This window comes from Pongo abelii, chromosome 1 (assembly GCF_028885655.2).
Source record: "Pongo abelii isolate AG06213 chromosome 1, NHGRI_mPonAbe1-v2.0_pri, whole genome shotgun sequence".
NCBI lineage: Eukaryota > Metazoa > Chordata > Mammalia > Primates > Hominidae > Pongo > Pongo abelii.
In genome coordinates, this window is record NC_071985.2 from 108,751,474 (window position 1) to 108,766,532 (window position 15,059).

Below are 15,059 nucleotides of genomic sequence, written 5' to 3' on the forward strand. Positions count from 1 at the left end.
TTCACGTATAAACTAGACAGAAGAATTCTGAGAAACTTCTTTGTGATGTTTGCATTCATCTCAAAGAGTTGATCCTTTCTTTTGATTGAGCAGTTTGAAACACTGTTCTTGTTGAATATGCAAGTGGATATTTGGAGCACTTTGAGGCCTCTAGTGGAAAAGGAAATATCTTCACATAAAAACTAGACAGACATAATCTCAGAAACTTCTTTGTGATGCTGTGCATTCAAGTCACAGATTTGAACCTTTCTTTTGATTGAGCAGTTTGGAAACACTCTTTTTGTAGTATCTCTAAATAGATATTTGGAACGCTTTGATGAATATAGCTGAAAAGGAAATATCTTCCAATATAAACTAGACAGAAGAATTCTGAGAAACTTCTTTGTGATGTGTGATTTCATCTCACAGAGTTGAAATATTCTTTTGAAATGAGGATTTTCAAAACATTCTATTTGTAGAATCTGGAAGTGGATATTTGGAGTGCAGTGTGGCTATTGGGGGAAAAGTAAATATCTTCACATGAAAACTTGACAGAAGTATTCTCAGAAACTTCTTTGTGATTTGTGCATTCAACTCACAGAGTTGAACCTTTCTTTTCAATGCACAGTTTGGAAACAGACTTTTTGTAGTATCTGCCAATGGATATTTGGAGCTCTTTGATGCCTATAGCTTAAAAGGAAATATCTTCACATAAAAACAACACAGAAGCATTCTGAGAAACTTATTTGTGATGTGAGCATTCCTTTCATAGAGTTGAACATTTCTTTGGATTGAGCAGTTTTGAAACACTCTTTGCAGAACCTGCAAGTGGATATTTGAAGCACTTAGACCCCTATGGTGGATAAGGAAATGTCTTCATATAAAATTAAACAGAAGCATTCTCAGAAACTTCTCTGTGATGTGTGCATTCAACTCACAGAGTTGAACACTTCTTTTAATTGAGCAGTTTGGAAACACTCTTTTTGTTGTGTCTGTGAATCGATATTTGGAACGCTTTGAGACCTGTAGCTGAAAAGGAAATATCGAGACATAAAAACTAGTCAGAAGCATTCTGAGAAACTCCTTTGTGATGTGTGAATTCATCTCACAGAGTTGAACCTTTACTTTGATGGAGCAGTTTTGAAACACTGTTTTTGTAGAAACTGAAAGTAGATATTTGGAGCGCTTTGATGCCTACTGTGGAAAAAGAAATATCTTCACATAAAAACTAGACAGAAGCATCCTCAGAAACTTCTTTCTGATGTGTGCATTCAACTCACAGAGTTGAATCTTTCTTTTGATTGTGTAGTTTGCAAACACTCTTTTTGTAGTATCAGCAAATGGATATTTGGAGTGCTTTGATGCCTATAGCAGAAAAGGAAGTGTCTTCACATAAAAACTAGACAGAATCATTCTGAGAAACTTCTTTGTGATGAGTGCATTCAACTCATCGAGTTCAACCTTTCTTTTGATTGAGGAGTTTTGAAACACTCTTTTGTAGAATCTGCAAGTGGATATTTGGAGCCCTTTGCGGCCAATGGTGGAAAAGGAAATATCTTCAAACAAAACCTACACAGAATCATTCTGAGAAACTTCTTTGTGATGTGTGCATCAACTCAAATACTTGAATCTTTCTTTTGATTGAGCAGTTTGGAAACAGTCTTTTTTAGTGTCTGCAAGTGGATATTTGGAGAGCTTTGAGGCCTGTAGCTGAATAGGCTATATCTTCACATAAAAACTAGACAGAATCATTCTGTGAAACTTCTTTGTGATGTGTGCATTCATCCCACAGAAATGAACCTTTCTATTGATTGAGCAGTTTTGAGACACTCTTTTTGTAGAATGTGCAAGTAGAGATTTGGAGGGCTTTTAGGCCTATGGCAGAAAAGGTAATATCTTCACATAAAAAGTAGACAGAAGCATTCTCAGAACCTTCTTTGTGATGTGTGCTTTCAACTCACAGAGTTGAACCTTTGTTCTGATTGAGCAGATTGGAAACACTCTTTTTGTAGTATTTGCAAATGAATATTTAGAGCTCTTTGAAGCCTATAGCTCAAAAGGAAATATCTTCACATAAAAACTAGACGGAAGAATTCTGAGAAACTACTTTGTGATGTGTACATTCATCTCTCATGTTTAAACCTTTCTTTTGATTGAGAAGTTTTGAAACACTCTGTTTGTAGAATCTGCCAGTAGATATTTGGTGTGTTTTGAGGCCAATGGGGGAAAAGGAAATGTCTTCACATAAAAACTAGACAGAATCATTCAGAAACTTCGTTGAGATGTGTGCATTCATCTCACAGAGTTGAAAATTCCTGTTGATTGAGCAGTTTGCAAACAGTCTTTTTGAAGTGTCTGCAAATGGATATTATGAGTGCTTTGATGCCTGTAACTGAAAAGGAAATATCTTCATAGAGAAACTAGACAGAAGTACTCTTTGAAACTTCTTTGTGATGTGTGCATTCATCTCACAGAGTTCAACCTTTCTTTTGATTGAACAGTTTTGAAACACAATTTTTGTAGAATCTGCAAGTGGATATTTGGAGCGCTTTGAGGCCTATGGTGAAAAGGCAATATCTTCACATAAAAACTAGACAGAAACATTCTCAGAAACTTCTTTTTGATGTGTGCATTCACCTCACGGAGTTGAACCTTTATTTTGTTTGAGGAGTTTGTAAACACTCTTTTTCTAGTATCTGGTAATGGATATTTGGAACGCTCTGAGGCCTATAGCTGAAAAGGAAATATCTTCACATAAAAACTAGACAGAAGCATTCTGAGAAACTTCTTTGTGATGTGTGCATTCATCTCACAGAGTTGAAATTTTCCTTTGATTGAGAAGTTTTGAAACATTCTTTTTGTAGAATCTGTAAGTGGGTATTTGGAGCTCTTTGCAGCCTATTTTGTTAAAGGAAATATCTTCACACAAAACCTAGACAGAAGCATTCTCAGAAACTTCTTTGTGATGTGTGTATTCCACTCACAGAGTTGAACATTTCTTTTGATTCAGGAGTTTGGAAACAATCTTTTTGTAGAATCTGCAAGTGCATAGTTGGAGCACTTTGAGGCCTATAGCTTAGAAGAAAATATCTTCAGATAAAAACTAGACAGAAGCATTCTGAAAAACTTCTTTGTGATGCGTTCATTCATCTCACAGAGTTGAATCTTTGTTTTGATTGAGCAGTTTTGAAACACTCTTTTTTTAGTATCTGCAAATGGATATTTCAAGCCTATAGCTGAAAGGGAAATATCTTGACATAAAAACTAGACAGAAGCATTCTAAGAACCTTCTTTGTGATGTGTACGTTCATCTCACAGTGTTGAACCATTCTTTTGATTGAACAGTTTTGAAGCACTCTTTTTGTAGAATCTGCAAGTGGATACTTGGAGTGCTTTGAGAACTAAGGTGGAAAAGGAAATACCTTCCCATAAAAATTAGACAGAAGCATTCTCAGAAACTTCTTTGTGATGTATGCATTCAACTCACCGAGTTGAACCTTTCTTTTGATTGAGCCACTTGGAAACACTCTTTTTGTAGTATCTGCAAATGGATATTTGGAGCGCTCTGAAGCCTATAGCTGAAAAGTAAATATCTTCACATAAGGACTAGACAGAAGCATTCTGAGAAATTTCTTTGTGATGTTTGCATTCATCTCGCAGAGTTGATCCTTTATTTTGATTGAGCAGTTTTGAAACACTCTTTTTGTGGAATCTGCATGTGGATATTTGCAGCGCTTTGTGTCCTATGGTGGAAAAGGAAATATCTTTACATAAATATTAGACATAAGCATTCTGGGAAACTTCTTTGTGATCTGTGCATTCACCTCACATTGTTGAACCTTTCTTTTGATTGAGCAGTTTGGAAACTCTTTTTGTAGTATCTGCAAATGGATATTTGGAGCGCTTTGAGGCCTATATCTGAAAACGAAATATCTTCACATAAAAACTAGACAGAAGCATTCTGAGAAACTTCTTTGTGATGTCTGCATTCATCTCAGAGAGTCGAGCCTTTCTTTTGATTGAGCAGTTTTTAAACACTCTTTTTGTAGAATCTGCAAGTGTATATTTGGGGCGCTTTGAGGCCTATTGTGGAAAAGTTAATACCTTCCCTTAGAAACTAGACAGAGGCATTCTCAGAAACTACTTTGTGATGTGTTCATTCAACTCATAGAGTTGAACCTTTGTTTTGATTGAGCATTTTGGAAACACTCTTTTTGTGGTATCTGTGTGTCCAGGATTTGTGGGTCCTTGGTCTCACTGACTTCAAGAATGAAGCCACAGACCCTGCGGTGAGTGTTACAGCTCTTAAGTTGGCCGTTTGGACTTTGTTCCTTCCGATGTTCGGATGTGTTCGGATTTTCTTCCTTCTGGTGGGTTCGTGGTCTCGCTGGCTCAGGAGTGAAGCTGCAGACCTTCACGGTGAGTGTTACAGCTCTTAAGGCGGCATGTCTGTAGTTGTTCGCTTCTCCCGTTGGGCTCGTGGTCTTGCTGACTCCAGGAGTGAAACTGCAGATCTTTGCAGCGAGTGTTACAGCTCATAAAAGCAGCATGGACCCAAAGAGTGAGGAATAGGAAGATTTTTTGCAAAGAGTGAAAGAACAAAACTTCCACAGTGTGGAAGTGGACCCGAGCGTGTTGCCAATGCTGGTTTGGGCAGCCTACTTTTATTCTCTTATCTCTCCCCACCCACATCCTGCTGATTGGTAGGGCCTAGTGGCCTGTTTTGACAGGGCACTGGTTGGTGCGTTTACAATCCCTGAGCTAGATACAAAGGTTCTCCACGTCCCCATCAGATTAGTTGAATACAGAGTTTCGACACACAGGTTCTCCAAGGCCCCACCAGGGCAGCTAGATATAGAGTGTTGATTGGTGCATTCACAAACCCTGAGCTAGACACAGGGTGCTGATTGGTGTGTTTACTCACCTTGAACTAGATACAGAGTGCTGATTGGTGTATTTACAATCCCTGAGCTAGATACAGAAGTTCTCCAAGACCCGACCAGAGCAGCTAGATACAGATTGTCGATTGGTGCACTCACACACCTTGAGCTAGACACAGTGTGCTGATTGGCGTGTTTACAATCCCTGAGCTAGACATAAAGGTTCTCCAAGGCCCCACCAGAGCAGCTAGATACAGAATGTCGTTAGGTGTATTTACAATCCCTGAGCTAGACATAAAGATTCTTCAAGGCCCCACCAGAGGGGCCAGATACAGAGTGTCAATTGGTGCACTCACAAACCCTGAGCTAGACACAGGATGCTGATTGGTGTGTTTACAATCCGTGAGCTAGACATAAAGACTCTCCACGTCCCCACCAGACTCAGGAGCCCAGCTGGCTTCATCCAGTGGATCCCGCACCAGGGCTGCAGATTGAGCTGCCTTCCAGTCCCACGCTGTGCATTTGGACTCCTCAGCCCTTGGGTGGTCGATGGGACTGAGTGCCCTGGAGCAGGGGGTGGTGCTCGTCAGGGAGGCTCGGGCCGCACAAGAGCCCATGGAGTGGGTGGAAGGCTCAGGGATGGTGGGCTGCAGGTCCCGAGCCCTGCCTCACGTGAAGGCTGCTAAGACTCAGTGAGAAATTGAACCCAGCGCTGGTGGGGTGGCACTGTTGGGGGACCCAGTACACCCTCAGCAGGCACTGCCCCGGGTGCTAAGTCCCTCATTGCTCGGGGCCAGCAGGGCTGGTCGGCTGCGCCAAGTGCAGGGCCCGCCAAGCCTACTCCAACCAGGAACTCCAGCTAGCCTGCAAGTGCCACATGCAGCCCCAGTTCCTGCTCACGCCTCTCCCTCCACACCTCCCTGCAAGCTGAGGGAGTGGGCTCCAGCATTGGCCAGCCAAGAAAGGGGCTCCTACAGTGCAGTGGTGGGCTGAAGGGTTCTTCAAGTGCCACCAAAGTGGTAGCCCAGGCAGAGGAGGTGCTGAGAGAAAGCGAGGGATCTGAGGACTGCCAGCACGATGTCACCTGCCATCTGCATATGGATATTTGGAGCATTTTGAGGCCTATAGCTGAAAAGGAAATATCTTCACATAAAAGCTAGACAGAAGCATTCTGGGAAACTTCTTTGTGATGTGTGCATTCATCTAACAGAGTTGAACCTTTCTTTTCATTGAGCAGTTTTGAAACATTCTTTTTGTAGAATCTGCAAGTGGATATTTGGAGTGCTTTGAGGCCTATGGTGGAAAAGGAAATATCTTCACTTAAAAACTAGACAGAAGAATTCTCAGAAACTTCTTTATGTTGTGTACATTAAACTCACAGAGTTGAAACTGTCTATTGATTAAGCAGTTTTGAAACACACTTTTTGTAGAATCCTCAAGTGGATATTTGGAGCGCCTGGAAGCATATGGTGGAAAAGGAAATATCTTCAAATTAAAACTAGACAGAAGCATTCTTAGAAACTTCTTGGTGATGTGTGCATTCACCTCACAGAGTTGAACCTTTATTTTGTTTGAAGCGTTTGGAAACACTCTTTTTGTAGTATCTGCTAATGGATATTTTGAGCACTTTGGGACCTATAGCTGAAAGGAAATGTCTTCACATAAAAACTAGACAGAAGAATTCTCAGAAACTTCTTTATGTTGTGTACATTAAACTCACAGAGTTGAAACTGTCTATTGATTAAGCAGTTTTGAAACACACTTTTTGTAGAATCCTCAAGTGGATATTTGGAGCGCCTGGAAGCATATGGTGGAAAAGGAAATATCTTCAAATTAAAACTAGACAGAAGCATTCTTAGAAACTTCTTTGTGATGTGTGCATTCATCTCACAGAGTTGAACTTTTTTTTTTGATTGAGCAGTTTTGAAGCACTCTATTTGTAGAATCTGCAGGTGGATATATGGAGCGCTTTGAGGCCTATGGTGTTAAAGGAAATATCTTCACATAAAAACTAGACAGAAGCATTCACAGAAACTTCTTTGTGATGTGTCCATTCAACTCACAAAGTTGAACTTTCTTTTGATTGTGCAGTTTAGAAACATTCTTTTTGAAGAATCTGGAAGTGGATATTTTGAGTGCTTTGAGGACTATAGCTGAAAAGGAAATATCTTCAAACAAAAACAAGACAGAAGCATTCTGAGAAACTTCTTTGTAATGTGTGCATTCATCTCAAGTAGTTGAAACTTTGTTTTGATTGAGCAGTTTTCAAGCACTCTTTTTGTAGAATCTGCAAGTAGATATTCGAGCACTTTGAGGCCTATGGTGGAAAAGGAAATATCTTCATTAAAAATTAGACAGAAGAATTCTCAGAAACTTCTTTGTGATGTGTACATTAAACTCACAGAGTTGAAACTTTCTTTTGATTGAGCAGTTTGGAAACACTCTTTTTTTAGTATCTGCTAATGGATATTTGGAGCACTTTGAGTCCTATAGCTGAAGAGGAAATATCTTCATATAAAAACTAGACAGAAGAATTCTGAGAAAATTCTTTGTGATGTGTGCATTCATCTCACGGAGTGGAACCATTGTTTTCACTGAGGAGTTTTGAAACACTCTTTTTGTAGAATCTGCAAGTGGATATTTGGAGCACCTTGAGGCCTATGGAGGTAAAGGAAAAATGTTCACATAAAAACTAGACTGAGGCATTCTCCGAAATTCCTATTGATGTGTGCATTCAGCTAACAGAGTTGAAACTTTCTTTTCATTGGGCAGTTTGGAAACACTCTTTTTGTAGTATCTGAAAACGGATATTTGGAGCGCATTGAGGCCAAAGGTGGAAAAGGAAATATCTTCACTTAAAAACAAGACAGAAGAATTCTCAGAAACTTCTTTGTAATGTGTACATTAAACTCACAGAGTTGAAACTTTCTTTTGATTGAGCAGTTTGGAAACACTCTTTTTTTAGTATCTGCTAATGGATATTTGGAGCACTTTGAGTCCTATAGCTGAAGAGGAAATATCTTCATATAAAAACTAGACAGAAGAATTCTGAGAAAATTCTTTGTGATGTGTGCATTCATCTCACGGAGTGGAACCATTGTTTTCACTGAGGAGTTTTGAAACACTCTTTTTGTAGAATCTGCAAGTGGATATTTGGAGCACCTTGAGGCCTATGGAGGTAAAGGAAAAATGTTCACATAAAAACTAGACTGAGGCATTCTCCGAAATTCCTATTGATGTGTGCATTCAGCTAACAGAGTTGAAACTTTCTTTTCATTGGGCAGTTTGGAAACACTCTTTTTGTAGTATCTGAAAACGGATATTTGGAGCGCATTGAGGCCAAAGGTGGAAAAGGAAATATCTTCACTTAAAAACAAGACAGAAGAATTCTCAGAAACTTCTTTGTAATGTGTACGTTAAACTCACATAGTTGAAACTTTCTATTCATTAAGAGTTTTGAAACACTCTTTTTGTAGAATCTGGAAGTGGATATTTGGAGTGCTTTGAGGTCTACAGTGGAAAAGGAAATATCTTCACATAAAAATTAGACAGAAGTATTCTCAGAAACTTCTTTGCGAAGTGTGCATTCACCTCACAAGGTTGAACCTTTATTTTGTTTGAGAAGTTTGGAAACACTCTTTTTGTAGTATCTGCTAATGGATATTTGGAGTGCTTTGAGGCTAATAGCTGAAAAGGAAATATCTTCACATAAAAACTAGAAAGAAGCATTCTGAGAAACTTCTTTGTGACGTGTGCATTCATCTCACACAGTTGAATCTTCTTTTTCATTGAGGAGTTTTGAAAAACTCTTTTTGTAGAATCTGCAGGTGGATATTTGGAGCACTTTGAGGCCTATGCTGTTAAAGGAAATATCTTCTCAGAAAAACTAGACAGAAGCATTCACAGAAAATTCTTTGTGATGTATGCGTTCAACTCACACAGTTGAACTTTCTTTTGATTGAGCAGCTTGGAAACACTCTTTTTGTAGAATCTGGAAGTGGATATTTGGAGCACTTTGAGTACTATAGCTGAAAAGGAAATATCTTCACATAAAAACTAGACAGAAACACTCTTAGAAACTTCTTTGTGATGTGTGCATTCATCTCAAGTTGAAAGTTTGTTTTCATTGAGCGGTTTTGAAACACTCTTTTTGTAGGATCTGCAAGTGGATATTTGGAGCTCTTTGAGGCCTATGGTGGAAAAGGAAATATCTTCACTAAAAACTAGACAGAAGAATTCTCAGAAACTTCTTTGTGATGTGTACATTAAACTCACAGAGTTGAACTTTTCTATTGATGGAGCAGTTTGGAAACACTCTTTTTAGCATCTGCTAATGGATATTTGGAGTGCTTTGAGGCCTATGGCTGAAAAGGAAATATCTTCACATGAAAACTAGACAGAAGGATTCTGATAAAATTCTTTGTGATGTGTGCATTCATCTCACAAAGTTGAACCTTTCTTTTCATTGAGAGGTTTTGAAACACTCTTTTTGTAGAATCTGCAAGTGGATATTTGGAGCACCTAGAGGCCTACGGTGGTAAAGGAAAAATGTTCACATAAAAACTAGACAGAGGAATTCTCAGAAACTTCTATTGATATGTTCATTCAACTAACAGAGTTGAACCTATCTTTTCATTGGGCAGTTTGGAAACATTCTTTTTTGTAGTATCAGCAAACGGATATTTGGAGCGCTTTGAGGCTTATAGATTAAAAGGAAATGTCTTCACATTAAAACTAGATAGAATCATTCTGGGAAACGTCTTTGTGATGTGCACATTCATCTCACAGGGTTGAACCTTTCTTTTTATTGAGGGGTTTTGAAACTCTCTTTTGAAGAATTTGCAAGTGGATATTTGGAGCGCTTTGAGGCCTATGTAGGAAATGTCTTCACATAAAAACTACACAAAACCATTCAAAGAAACTTCTTTGTGATGTGTACATTAAACTGACAGAGTTGAAACTTTCTATTGATTGAGGAGGTTGGAAACACTCTGTAATATCTGCAAACGGATGTTGGGAGCCCTTTGAATCCTACAGCTGAAAAGGAAATATCTTCACAGAAAAACTAGACAGGAGAATTCTGAGAAACTTATCTGTAATGTGTCCATTCATCTCACAGAGTTGACCCTTTTTTTCGATTCAGCAGTTTTAAAACGCTCTTTTTGTAGAATCTGCAAGTGGGTATTTGCAGCGCTTTGAGGCTTATGGTGGAAGAGGAAATATCTTCACATAAAAACTACACAGAAGGATTCTCAGAAACTTCTTTATGAAATGTGCATTCAACTCAGAGAGTTGAACATTTCTTTTGATTGAGCAGTTTGGAAATACTCTTTTTGTAGTATCTACAAATGGATGTTTGGAGCGCTTTGAGGCCTATAGCTGAAAAGGAAATATCACATAAAAACTAGACAGAAGCATTCTCAAAAGCTTACTTATTTGTGATGTGTGCATTCAACTCACAGTTGAACCTTTCTTTTGCTTCAGCAGTTTGCAAAAACTCTTTTAGTAGTACCTGCAAATGGTTATTTGGAGGGCTTTCAGGTTTGTATCTGAAAAGGAAATGTCATCACTTAAAAAGTAGACAGAAGCATTCTGAGAAACTTCTTTTTTATGTGTGCATTCATCTCACAGTGTTGAACTTTTTTTGATTGAGCAGTTTTGAAACACTCTTTTTGTAGAATCTGCAAGTGGATATTTGGAGTGCTTGGAGGCCTATGGTGGAAAAGGAAATATCTTCACATGAAAAGTAGACAGAAGCATTCTCAGTAACTTCTTTGTGATGTGTGCATTCACCTCACATATTTGAACCTTTCTTTGATTGAGCAGTTTGGAATCACTCTTTTTGTAGTATCTGTAAATGGATATTTGGAGTGCTTTGGTGTCTACAGCTGAAACGGATATATCTTCATATAAAAACCAGACAGAAGCATTCTCAGAAACTTCTTTGTGATGTGTGCATTCAACTCAGATATTTCCAAATTTATTTGACTGAGCAGTTTGGAAACACTCTTTTTGTGGTATCTGCAAATGGATAATGGGAGCGCTTTGAGGCCTGTGGCTGAAAAGGAAATGTCTTCACATAAAAAGTAGACAGAAGCCTTCTGAGAAGCTCCTTTTTGAAGTGTGCATTCATCTCAGAGTTTAGCCTTTCTTTTGATTGAGCAGTTTGGAAGCACTCTTTTTGTAAATCTCCAAGTGGATATTTGGAGTGCTTAGAAGTCAATGGTGGAAAAGGAAATATCTTCACATAAAAACTAGACAGAAACATTCTCAGAAACTTCGTTGTGATGTGTGCATTCAACTCACAGAATTGAAACTTTCTTTTGCTGGAGCAGTTTTGAAACACTCTTTTTCTAGTGTCTGCAAATGGATATTTGGAGCACTGTGAGGTCTATAGCTTAAAAGGAAATATCTTCAGATAAAAACTAGACACAAACATTCTGAGAAAATACTTTGTCATGTGTGCATTCATCTGACATAATTGAACCTTTCTTTTGATTGAGCCCTTTTGAAACACTCTTTTTGTAGAATCTGCAAGTGGATGTTTGGAGCGCTTTGAGGCCTATGGTGGAAAAGGAAATATCTTCACAGAAAAACTAGAAAGAGGCATTCTCAGAAACATCTTTTAATGTGTGCACCCAACTCACATAGTTGAACCTTTGTTTTGATTGAGAATTTTGGAAACACTCTTTTTGTAGTATCTGCAAAAGGATATTTGGAGCGCTTTGAGGAGTTTAGCTTAAAAGGAAATATCTTCACATAAAAACTAGATAGAAGCATTCTGAGAAACTTCTTTGTGATGTGTGCATTCATCTCACAGATATGAACTTTTCTTTTGACTGAACAGTTTTGAAACACTATTTTTGCAGAATCTGCAGGTGGATATTTGGAACGCTTTGAGGCCTATGGTGGAAAAGGAAATATCTTCACATAAAAACTAGACAGAAACATCCTCAGAAACCTCTTTGTGATGTGTGCATTCAACTCACAGTGTTGAACCTTTCTTTTGATTGAGCAGTTTGGAAACACTTTTTTAGTATCCGCAAATGGATATTTGGAGTGCTTTGAGGCCTGTAGTTGGAAAGGAAATATCTTCACATAAAAACTAGACAGAAGAATTCTGAGAAACTTCTTTGTGATGTGTGCATTCATCTCACAGAGTTGAAACTTTCTTTTGATTGAGCAGTTTGGAAACAGTTTCTTTGTATAACCTGAAAGTGGATATTGGGAGCACTTTGACACCTATGGTGTAAAAAGAAATATCTTCATTTAAAAACTAGACAGAAGCATTCTCAGAAACCTCTTTCTGATGTGTACATTCATCTCAGAGACTTGAAGCTTTGTTTTGATTGAGCAGCTTGGAAACACTCTTTTTGTATTGTCTGCAAATCGATATCTGGAACGCTTTGAGACCTGCAGCTGAAAAGGAAATATCTTCACACAAAAACTAGGCAAAAGCATTCTGAGAAACTTCTTTATGAAGTGTGCATTCATCTCACAGAGTTGAACCTTTCCTTTGATTGAGCAGTTTAGAAACACTGTTTTTGTAGAATTGGAAAGTAGATATTTGGAGCGCTTTGAGGCCAGTTGTGGAAAAGGAAATATCTTCACATAAAAACTTGATAGAAGCATCCTCAGAAACTTCTTTGTGATACCTTGTGATGTGTGCATTCAACTCACAGAGTTGAAACTTTCTCTTGATTGAGCAGTTTGGAAACAGTCTTGGAGGCGTATAGATGAAAAGGAAATATCTTCACATAAAAACGAGACAGAAAGATTCTGAGAAATATCTTTCTGATGTGTGCATTCGTCTCACAGATTTGAACCTTTCTTTTGATTGAGAAGTTTTGAAACACTCTTTTTGTAGAATCCACAAGTGGATATTTGGAGTGCTTTGAGGCCTATGGTGGAAAAGGAAGTATCTTCACATAAAAACTAGACAGAAGCATTCTTAGAAACTTCTTTGTGATGTGTGCATTCAACTCACAGAGATGAAACTTTCCCTTGATTGAGCAGTTTGGAAACAGTCTTTTTGAAGTTTCTGCAAATGGATATTTGGAGCACTTTGATGCCTATAGATGAAAAGGAAATATCTTCACAGAGAAGCTAGATATTAGCATTCTTTGAAACGTCTTTGTGATGTGTGCATTCATCTCACAGAGTTGAACCTTTCTTTTGTTTGAGGAGTTCTGAAACACTCTTTTTGTAGAATCTGAAGTGGATATTTGGAGCGCTTGGAGGCCTATGGTGGAAAAGGAAATATCTTCACATAAAAACTAGAAAGAAGCATTCTCAGAAACATTTTGTGATGCGTGCAATTGACTCACACTGTCTAACCTTTGTTTTGATTAAGCAGTTTTTAAACACTTTTTATGTAGTTTCTACAAATGGATATTTGGAGGGCTTTGAAGCTTATAGCTGAAAAGGAAATACCTTCACATAAAAACTAGACAGAAGCATTCTCAGAAGCTTCTTTGTGATGTGTGCATTCATCTCATGGAGCTGAACCTTTCTTTTGATTGAGCTGCTTTGAAACACTATTTTCTGGAATCTGCAAGGGGATATTTGGAGCACTTTGAGGTCGATGGTGGAAAAGGAAATATCTTCACATAAATACTAGATGGAAACTTTCTCAGAAACTTCTTTGTGGTGTGTGCATTTAACTCACAGAATTGAACATTTTTTTGGATTGAACAGTTTGGAAACACTCTTTTTGTAGTATCTGAAAATGGATATTTGGAGTGCTTTGAGGCATTTAGCTGAAAAAGAAATATCTTCACATAAAAACTAGACAAACGAATTCTGAGAAACTTCTTTGAAATGTGTGCATTCATCTTACAGAGTTGAACCTTTCTTTTGATTGAGCAGTTTTGAAACACTGTTTTTGTAAGATCTGCAAGTGGATATTTGGAGCGTGTTAAGGCCTATGGTGGAAAAGGAAATAACTTCACATAAAAACTAGATTGAAGCATTCTCAGAAAATTCTTTGCGATGTCTGCATTCATCTCACAGAGTTGAACCTTTCTTTAGATTGAGCAGTCTGGAAACACTCCTTTTGTAGTAACTGCAAATCGATATTTGGTGTGCTTTGTGGCCTACAGCTGAAAAGGAAATATCTTCAGATAAAAACTAGACGGAATGATTCTGAGAAACTTCTTTGTGATGTGTGCATTCATCTCACAGAGTTGAACCTTTCTTTTAATTGAGCAGTTTTGAAACACTCTTTTTGTAGAATCTGCAAGTGGATATTTGGAGTGCTTTGAGGCTTAGAGTGGAAAAGGAAATATCTTCACTTAGAAACTAGACAGAAGCATTCTGAGAAACTTGTTTGTGATGTGTGCATTCAACTCTCAGAGTTTAACCTTTGTTTTGATTCAGCAGTTTGTAAACCCTCTTTTTTTAGTAACTGCAGAAGAATATTTGAAGCACTTTGAGGCCTGTAACTGAAAAAGAAACAACTTCACATAAAAAATAGACCGAAGGCTTCTGAGAAACTTCTTTGTGATGTGTGCATTCATCTCCCAAAATTGAACCTTTCTTTTGATGGAGCAGTGATGTAAAACTGTTTTTGTAGAATCTGCATGTAGATATGAGGAGCGCTTTGGGTCCTATAGTGGAAAAGGAAATTTCATCACATGAAAACTAGACAGCAGCATTCTCAGATAGTTCCTTGTGATATGTGCATTCAACTCACAGAATTGAACATTTCTTTTTATTGAGCAGTTTAGGAGCACTCTTTTTGTAGTATCTGCAAAGGGATATTTGGAGCGCTTCGAGTCCTATAGCTGAAATGGAAATATCTTCACATAAAAACTAGATGCAAGCATTCTGAGAAACTCCTTTGTGATGTGTGCATTCATCTCACAGAGTTGAACCTTTCCTTTGATTGAACAGTTTTGAAAAACTGTTTTTGTAGAATCTGCAAGTGAATATTTGGAGCACTTTGAGGCCAATGGTGGAAAAGGAAATATCTTCATATAAAAACTAGACAGAAGCTTTCTCAGAAACTTCTTTGTGATGTGTGCATTCATCTCACAGAGTTGAACCTTTCTTTTGATTGAGCAGTTTAGAAACGCTCTTTTTGTACTATCTGCAAATGGATATTTGGTGCGATTTAAGACCTATAGCTGAAAAGGAAATATCTTCACATAACAAGTGGACAGAAGAATTCTGAGAAACTGCTTTGTCATATGTGCATTA